The sequence below is a fragment of the Pinus tabuliformis genome, chromosome 3_2 (assembly GCF_031772625.1).
Source record: "Pinus tabuliformis cultivar Carrire ecotype Pingquan chromosome 3_2, CPIR1, whole genome shotgun sequence".
Lineage (NCBI taxonomy): Eukaryota > Viridiplantae > Streptophyta > Pinopsida > Pinales > Pinaceae > Pinus > Pinus tabuliformis.
The window spans coordinates 254,818,601-254,829,130 of NC_142302.1; the positions used below are offsets into that span (position 1 = coordinate 254,818,601).

At 33.0% G+C, this 10,530-nt stretch overlaps 1 pseudogene across 1 annotated transcript; it reads right to left on the reverse strand.

Moving 5' to 3' along the window:
- Nucleotides 1-729: 729 nt before the first annotated feature.
- LOC149180641 (protein LATERAL ORGAN BOUNDARIES pseudogene) lies at nt 730-5,196 on the reverse strand (annotated as a pseudogene). The gene is made up of 2 exons (XR_016256956.1): nt 4,214-5,196; nt 730-1,169 (listed from the first exon to the last, which is right to left on the reverse strand). The product of XR_016256956.1 is annotated as a protein LATERAL ORGAN BOUNDARIES pseudogene (transcript).
- Between the last annotated feature and the right edge of the window lie 5,334 nt (nt 5,197-10,530).

Consider the following 10,530-nt stretch of genomic DNA (forward strand, 5'->3'; position numbering starts at 1 on the left):
ATTGGTACTCTTGATTAAATATGAGTTCCATACCCTAATACATGACAAAATTCAATGGAAACATTGCAATCCCCCAATCCTGAAATCCTGAAAAACTGATAAGTCTGCTGGATTTTGAATGAAATCTAAAATTCTACTTTCTGCATATGAAATCCAATGAGGACGAAACCACTCTCAAACATCCTGAGTCATTTCATGGTAATGTTAAAAATTTAAGTAAAAGGATGAAAATGAAAATTAAAGAAAATGTCACTTTTACTTTAAGAATTTAACATTACCATGAATAGCATATCAATACTAGGGCCTAGACTTGATCATTAAGTTGCCCCACTCAAAAACTATTTGTTTCTTTCAAAAAAAATTGCATTTCGAACATTACTACAAAAAAAAATGCAAAAAAGGCAAAACGCTCCCGAAAACGCTCCCGAAAAGGCAGGGAGCGAAATTTTTTTTAGGGAGCGCGCTCCCGACCCGCTCCCGCCCGGAGCGCGGATCGGGAGCGGGAGCGAGGGGGGGGGCGCGCTCCCCCGCAACACTAAATTGGACCATTTCCTCTAGATCCCAAACATACAAGCGAATAGCACCGTCTTTTACACAATCATAAAAACACAAACTTGGAATGTCAGCATCATGTAGCAACATTACAATTGTTCCTCGCACAGTACAATTCTAACGTGGCAAGTAATGAACAGCACCATCTTATAACACTTGCACATCTCCACTCGTAAATAGAGAGACCGGGAAAGTAAATATCAGCATCACTATAATTATGCCTTGCACGATCAAATTAGAAATTTACCTTTATAAGGCATGTCTTCGTAAAAGCCAATGACCAAAGGCCATTTAGATATGACCGCACACAACCACTGATGTTATTAGAAAAGCCAAGCATCAAAGGCCACTTAGATATGACCGCACACAACCACTGATGTTATTAGAAAAGCCAATGACCAAAAGCCACTTAGATATGACCGCACACAACCACTGATGTTATTAGAAACAATGTCAATCCATTGCAATTGTGACAGTACATGGATACATCATAGTCTTCCACCAGTAAATTTTCTCAAGTCATCATGGTGAAAGATGGAGTGGCAGTACTGGTTCTTGAACATATTGTAGCAAAGGTTGTAGAGCTTGATGAAGACACACAGAAAATACCGAGTCACCTGGAAAATAAAATGATCTTCATGAGACCAAGAACAACAGCCCCATGTAGAGAAGTGCTACGTCACAAAACAAATTAGAAAACAAATTTTGTAATTAATGGTTTATATTGAGCATGGGTTTTACTCCATGAATTTTCGATACATCACATGTTTTTTTATTATATTAAATAATATTTTTTTTTTTATTTAATTAGAAAATATTTTTAAAAATTACATTATTTAACTTTTACTAATACACACTCAATATTTTCATTGCATATAGTAAGTATTTATTTTTCATTAATATTTTTTATATATTTTTTCATTTAAAATATTGATATGATGATATAATCTAAAAAATGATTGAAAAGATGATTAACTATGCAACTAAATTGAAATTCCAATCTGTAGTTTGCATTTTCACTCCGATAGAGAGAATTCTAAAACCTTGGATGAAGTCCCTTCCTGCACTCCCAAAAAACTTGAGAAGCCACTTCTAACAATTTAACACTCTTAAATTTCCTTGTTCTTGATTATTGGTTCCAATGACACTGCTTTGGCACTGTGCAATATATCGTATTGAACAATAAATCATGCAGAACTTGATTCATGTTCCTAACACTTCTTATCTGGATTCCAAACTCTCAAGTATCTTTGAAATTTGATTAACCGGGAAGGGGAAGGAATAAAGTCAATTTGACTTAGCTCCTGTTCCTCAGATATCCAAAATATTCCAGAATCTACATTCAAATTATGTCAGTATATTAGGTGCTGCAACATAATATATTAGGTAATTATGCACTATACTGTATTAGATAATGAATCATGAAGAACCAAATTCACTTTCCATTCATATCTACGGCCATGAAACACCAAATTATTACCCAAAAAAAAATTTGTTGAATCAAGGTAATTCATATGGTATCTTTACCCAAATACATGTTTCATCAGAGAACAGATAATTCCCTAATACCTTCCTGGCGTGCATTTTCATCTTAGTAGTAATTTTAATTATAAATAAATATTTATGAAATTATACGAGAGGGAGTTGTTTTTAATGTGATTTTTTTGGACTTTTTTGTGAGGAAATATAGTGGAAAAAATTGAGGTGAAATCTTGATTTGTGTTATCTAAATTAGTTTTTTGACTGTATATATGGATTCAGCACCATGGAAAACTCCTAAGGCACTTAGATTGCAGAGGATTACTTATCAAGCTTGTGATTTCAATAAATTCCTATAAAATTTTAGAGAAATTACACCGGAAAAACCCACCATAAAAACTTCCAAAAAATCACACTAAAAACAACTCCGTATAATATTATAGTTAATTGGACATGCTTTTCTGCCCACAAATTGCTTTGATTTCTGAACTAAACGTTTTCAAATAAACATATGTTTGTTTGTATAACATCAAGAGCCGAAATTAGAAAAAAAAAAAATTGCATTGTATTCAGTGATTTCCCTAATCGACACATCTTTCTAAGCTCTTAGGAATAGAGTTTGATGCGTAAACTGATGCAGTGAGAGACATCTTGCGTTCGTTGTACTTGGATTAAATAGCAAAAGTTTTATGACTTTTAGTAATGCCGTTGGACAAAGAAGACGTACAGTTGTTTACTTTCTACTTTAATTACACTGAAAATTTTATAGTTATAATATTCGGATAAAACCGTGTTACTTTTTAGTTTACGACAAAATGTAAATATGGTTTCGTCAGGTGCTATAATGTAAAGATCGTTATGCTATATGGTTTTGTCGAAAGTTTGATAAAATCAATTTACCAACTTATATAAAAGTAAATAATAATAATTGAGGTTATCGTTCTAAACAAATGACCTTTCACTGAGTGAACATGGTATGGATTTACATTAAAATATCAACAAAAATTATAGAAATAAAATCCATTTTTAATTTTAATAAAGAAAATAATAATAAATATTATAAATAATAATAAAATAATTTTCATATAAATATATAAAAGCAAATACAATTTAATTTATAAAAGTATCTGAACATATTTTTTAGTAACAAAGTTTTTGACATTTTATTTTTTAAAACTTTTCGAAAATGGATATATCTATATATAAAAATTTTGTAAAATTTTTTATAAATGATAAGTTTAAGTTGTTTAATCAACAAATCTTTAATAAATCAGGCTTATTAATCAGGATTATTTTAAAATACTAAATCCATTAATACATTTTAAATAATAAGAAATTACAATCTTATAGAAATTGTATTACTAATTTCATTTTAAATTAGAAGAAATCACAATCCTATCATTAATTTCTTTTTAAAAATTCAGAAATATTTTAAAATACTAAATCTATTAATACATTTTAAATAACAAGAAATCAAGAAATCACAGCCCTATAAAAATTGTATTACTAATTTCCTTATCAAAATTGTATGACTAATTTCCTTTTAATTTTATTTTCTCTATCAATTATATATATATATATATCGACGAGACAAAGTCAAACACTGTAGCCATCCTATCCAAAATTAGTTTTCACAGATTCCACTCTTGCATGACAGGAATTCATTCAGCTGAAGCCAACCAAACATTTGACATTAATAAATGAATGATCGAAAAGGAAAAAAGGTAATGTTACTTGCATGACAAGAATTCATTGAGCTGAAGCCAACCAAACATTTGACATTAATAAATGAATGATCGAAAAGGAAAAAAGGTAATGTTATTGAATCACTTGACCATACTATGGAAAACATCTATTGTCATGGCAGCACATCACAAAATACTGATACTAAGAACATGAATTATATTCTATCACACGACTATGGAAAATTAGAAGATATTGAGATATCATATCAAAATTTGGCTCCAAAACTTGCATCCAACACCAAGGGGATCATTCTCAGAGTCTCTAAGAACATGAATTATATTCTATCACACGACTATGGAAAATGGGAAGATATTGAGATATCATATCAAATTTGGCTGCAAAACTTGCATCCAACGCCCTCAGAGTCTAGTAAATACACATAAGGTCACCTGGCCTCTTAGAAAGCATATGCAATTATGTGGGTTCAGCTCAATACCTCATTTTCCAAGTTCAACCGATGACGAACATAAATCATGGTGGAGATGAATAGTGTCTAGTGCTGCCAGAGCTGCCTCCACCACCTCCTCCAGCGCTGGTCCCATTGCCACCCTCAGTGGCGTTGGCTATACATGTACAAACTGGAGGAGAAGGACGTGTAGGGGGCGGATGAGAGGGTGTGATATTGTAAATGCCTCCTCCTCCTCCGAGTGCCTCGCTGCAAGGAACTCCCGATCCCTGCAGCCTTGCTAACTCTAGAATTTGTTCTCTTCTTAATTCAAGAATCCCATGCGGCGAAGGATGAACAGGAACGCCTTGAATTCCCTGTAACCCCATTTCCATGGCTGTATAACGGGCAAGATCCGCACGGGCCTCCGCCAATTCTCTCCGTAACTGTTGCACTTGCCCTTGCAGAACTGAGATCGCTCCCACACATCCGTAAACAGGGTCTTTCACCCTCGCCTCTGCCTCGTACGCCAAAGAACTCACTGCATCTTCTCGCTGTTCGGGAGACAGTTCGTTGAGCAACTTGCTGATGTTGCTTGCCCCAAAGATCTTGTGAACGCTTGCAAACTTATGGGGTTGCTCGGGTGGAAAATACGGTGCAAAAATGCACTCCGAGGTGCACTTTCTCCTCAGGAATTTACAAGCAGCGCAGGGAGATGAGCTCGAGCTTGGCCCTGAAGCTGAACCTGAAGCCGAAGAAGAGGAAGAGGAGGATGCCATTTCTTTACGGTACATTTTGTTTCCCTACAACAAGATCCATTGCTTATAATTATACCAAAAGTAATTAATGTGAACAGAGATCTGTGGGCCTGTCCGCCCCTTTAGCCCTTCGTTTCAAAATAAAAATACTGTTCGGCCTGACTCATTCTCAATTCACATTTCTACTTTGAAAAACGTTCCGGAATCACGCCATTTTCATCATTTTATTGACGCGCATAATACTTTATTGATTTGATCTCAGAGAGCAGTTCGGGGCTAGTGAAAAGGCAGGGAAGGGAGGGCCTCAGGGCATGAACAGTACGAGGCGGTGATAGCGGTGAGGGTGACATAATCGGCGAGGTACCTTTGCATATACTTCCTTGTCGAATACCTCCAGAATTTTGATAGACGGATGAGGAATTTGATGGGTGGCTTATTATTTTTGTAGATTGCGATTTTTGAAAAAGAGACCAAGTCCGATCATTAATGATGGAATAATAAAATATCGCTTTTAGTACATCGTATTTGGATTGATCCTGATGGGTTTGGATCATTAAGGCTGATGTAGGACCACTGTCATCGTATGACCGATGATAATTATCAGGGGCAAGTCTAACTTTCCATTATAAAAACAGGTTTCAAACACTCCCAATGTTAGATTTTTTTGGGGAAAAAAATGGTCTATCTTTGCCGCTATCGAGTATTCTTTGTGGGCATTGTCTACTGAGGTTATCGAGTATTCTTTGTGGGCAGTGTCTATTGAGGTTCGGGTATTTTTTGTGGGCATTGTCTACTAAGGCCACAATTTTGCTTAGCTAGGGAAATTCTAGGGTGGTGAATTTTTTAAGAAATCTAATCTTAGGAGTGTTTGATTCATTTTTTTATGGTGAAAATAGATACCATCAAGAAACCATGGGGCACCCAATATCCTAAAACTTGACTGCTATAACCAGGGTTTTCGATAATTATTTTTTCAAAATTCTGTTTGCATTGTCTGTATTGTCACTATCGGGTATTCTTTGTGGGCATTGTCTACTGAGGTCACAATTTCACATGCGTAGTGAAATTGTCGTGTGAATTTTTTTTTAAAACTCTAATTGTGGGAGCGTTTGAATTTTTTTAAGAAATCTAATAGTGGGAGTGTTTGAATCATTTTTTTATGGTGAAAATGGATTCAGCACCATCAAGAAATTGTGGGGCACCTAAAATCCTAAAACTTGATAGTTGTAACCAGGATTTCCATATTTTTTCAAAACCGTGTAGCCATATTATTCATTGTGGGTATTGTCTACCGAGGCCACAATTTTAGCTTGGCTAGCAAATTTCTCAGAATTTCTTTTAAGAAATCTAATCATGGGAGTGTTTGAATAATTCTTTTATGGTGAAAATGGATTCAACACCATCAAGAAACTATGGGGCACCCAAAATCCTAAAACTTATTTCCCATAATTTCCACCAAAATTTTTCAAAATCATGTAGGGATTTTTGTAAATCCAGATTAAAGCTATCAAACTTCAATATTTTGGGTGATTCAAGGGTTTTTGATGGTCCTGAATCCATTTCCACCATCACAAACAGGATTCAAACACTCCTACAGCTAGATTTTTTGAAAAAAAAGTGTCTGCCTTGCAGCTATCTTGTGGCTAGATGGTATTCTTTATGGGCATTGTCTAAGGAGGCCACAATTTTGCCCAGTTGACTAAATTGTCGCCTGAAATCAGGTGAATTCCTTTAAAGAAATTTAGTTCTGGAAGTGTTTGAATCAATCTTTTATGGTGAAAATAGATTCAACGTCATCAATAGCCCATGAGCCACCCAAAATCCTAATCATTTTTTGATGTTGAAAATAGATTCAACACCATCAACAACCCATGGGCCACCAAAAATCCTAAAACTTAACAGCTATAACCAAAATTTCCAAAAAATTTTACAAAATTTTCTAAACTAAATTAAATCATAATTAAACTCAGAATTCTTGGTTTATATCTACGTCTCACGGTGGACAAGCACAAACGGATAAACCGTGAAATGTATATGGGCAGCTATATGTATATATATTTATATAACCATCGAACTACGGCTTCTTGGTGTATATCTACGTCGCATTGTGCACAAACGGATAAACTGTGCAATGCATATGGGCAGCTATCCGATGACGTATATTTATATATAAATATCACCATCAAAATATATGTATATCTTTACGGAGCTCATGCTTTTTCAATATAAATGAAAATCTTCATCAGATGAAAACTTTATTTAGGATTTTAAAATATATATTCAGTTTTTTTTGGTCAAGAACCTTCACAGCACGTTTCAGCACCTCATTGTTTAACATATCCATTTTTCCTCAATTGGTTGGAAAAATTTATTTTTTAAATGTTTTGATGAAATTAAAATAAAAAAAAGTAAGTTAATTAGTTTTTAAATGTGTTTGGAAAATTATGGATATTTTTTATAAGATTTTGATAAAATTATATAAGAATTTTTGTAAATCCAAGTTTTTTTCAGAGAGAAATCCTCATATAGCCGAAGCCTACAGATATTTTTTACAATCAATATGGCCGAAGCCAGCGGAATTTAAATCCAAGTTACAGTAGTCATATTTTAAGGTTTTAGATATTTAAGGGTTTTTGATGTTAGGTTTTAGATATTTAAGGGTTTTTGATGTTGTTGAATCCATTTCCATTATCAAAAACACTATTAAACACTCTTACTCTTAGACCTTTAATTTTTTTGCTGAATTCCTGCCTTTTTTTGCTGTTCGGCTTGTAAACTACTTTTAATAAGTGTTATTACTGTAACATTCTACCTATGGGGATTTTTTTTCCTTAAAATTTGCAATAAATTATTTTGACAAATAACATTATTTTATTGTTTTAATTGTGCGTTGTTATATATTGCTATGACTTAGTTTTTTGCTTGTGAATTTGTTTTTTAATCTAAATAAATTAATAAAACTTTTAACAACATTGTTTAAAATATATTTTTATTTTTAGATATATAAACACATTTTATATTTTAAATAAAATTATAATATTCCAATTATATATATTTTATAACTAAAGAATAATATTTTATTTTTAATATAATATCTTTATTATTAAACTTTTTCAATCTCAGGACAATACCCATTCAAAAAAAGAATTACTCTTCATCTATGAATCTAAGTCTCATTATCTAAACGTTACCCATGAATTTATTTAGACCCAATTTTACTGTTATATTGAGACATGAGAATTTACATTTGTTTATCCCTGTTTCATTTTTATCTTTATTTTTCTTACTTTCTTTTAATTTTCAAGGCGCCTTAAGCAGTTAAAACACTCTTAGATGTTAAATTGCTAGTTAATTCACCGAACTGTTATTCTCTGATGATTTAGCCTCACCGGCCCAACTTTTATATATATAAAATTAATTAATTAAAAATGGTCGGAGTTTGAGTAGCTATATGTTTTTCTTTAGGATTAATAGATAGACAAATCCAACATGTCACACAGACCAAGCTCACCAAACCTTTATGTTTTTGGAACTCTGAAGCATCTGAAAATTTGAAGTATGTACATTTTTCTTTTAAGAGAAGAAATTTGGGTGAATTTTATTAATTTCTAATAAGTACATTGGAAAATGTTTCTTAAATATTATTTGAGACCATTTTTTTAATAAAACTATAGAATATTTTTAACTCCCAAAATTTTCTTACGATAATAGATATTTTATTTGAAAGGTTTTGGATGGAAATCACGTTTCATGTGGAAGGTTGTTAAGGTTATTTTTCGATGCGTGTAGACTTTAGTCCTCAAAGGTTAACTCTAAATGGTATTTATTTTTATTTTTAATTAAAATACTCATTGATGCGAGGATAAATCCGTGGATGGGGTTTACGTATTCGGCTCAATAACATAGCAATGATAAATCCTTGGATGGGGTTTACAGATTCAGCTTAACAACATAGCCAAATAGAAAAGCTCCACCATTAAAAACGTGGTGGCAATATAGATTGCACATAGATGGAGCTCTATCATATACATTGCACATAGATTTTAGAATTAGTAGTTTATTTATTATAAGGTTGGATTAGTTTATTTGTTATAGGTTTGGATTAGTAATTTATTTGATTTTTTATAAGTTAGAAAATTTATCATAATTTAGTTATCAAATTAATAGTGAGGATAATCATGTATGACAGTAGCAAGTTGGCAGTTGTCTGTAATGCGATTTTTTGGTGGCAGAAAAAATTGAGGTTAAATCTTGATTTGTATTATTTAAAATGGTTTTTTAACTGCATATTTGGATTCAGCACCCTGAAAAACCCCTCGGACGCTTTGATTGTGCAGAAACTAGCTATCAAACTTGCGATTCCAATAAATTGCTACGGATTTTGACCAGAAAAACCCACAGGAAAAGCTTCCAAAAAGTCGCATTATAGACAACTGCTGCTGATTGTAGTGAATGTAAGTCAACTCATCATAAACGGATAAGTATGTCTGGCTGCTAACAATGAATGCAGTCTGACTCATCATAATTATTCAAGGAAAACCACACCACCTAATTGAATAACTGACTGGTAGTCCCTTCTGTAAAGAGTAAGCTTTCACTCCTGCCATATGTCTTTAAACTTTAAGCTATTAACTTATTTCCATACCAACAAAAAATAATTTTAAAAATAATTTATTTATTATATATTTCTGTTTGTGTGTTGAATTTGTCCAAAATTTGGTTGAGACAAGACAGATCCGGGCAGCAACCAGACCTATAAGGTAGGCTGTCAGGGACGATCTGTTTACACTGTAAGTATGCGAAAATGGGACGTCACCACGTGGAAGTGCAGTGGGGGATGTAACATGCGTCTTATCTCGTGAGAGTACGAAGGAGGTGAGCGGGCCCTTTTTAGATGACACGGTTGATTGTTCTTTTTTCTTCCCCTCATTTGTCAGGGAGTGGGATCGAGTGATATCCACCATTATCTTGCGGAAATGCCACCGTGAAGCCGCGTGGACTTAATAGCGTTGATGTGACGTAAAGCATACGCCTTACGACTCTCGAAGTTACCTCACCTAAACCTTACATCTCAGGACTCTCGCAATTACCCCGCTGCTTCTTCCTCCCAGTTTATCTATCCATTTTCATTATCAGATTCGATCCCTGACATCTGAGCATAACCTATGGTCCGGGCATGGGCATGGGCATGCGGGGACAACCAATTTATCGGGAGACTTGAGCATAATTTTTTTTGGGGTTAAACATAGGTTTTTTTTCTTTTGAATTGGACTTTCACCATTTTAATAATGGTTTTATTTTTTGTTTTTCTAGATGATTATTTAAAGAGTGATATCTAACGATAGGTAAGAGATATGATATTATTACAAAAATTATTTATAAATTAGAAATATTTATAATAAAATAGGACATATATATTTATAAAAGAAATAATTTTTTTTTACCAGAATCAGAAATACAATTTCAAACGAGAATTTGATTTTTGTTGTTATTTAAAATACATTTTTAAATACATAAATATATTAAACACCCTGAAAAAACTAAAAACACTTAAATTCTACATATTAAATAACTTAAACACAAATCTTTACTAGATTTAAATTACAATAA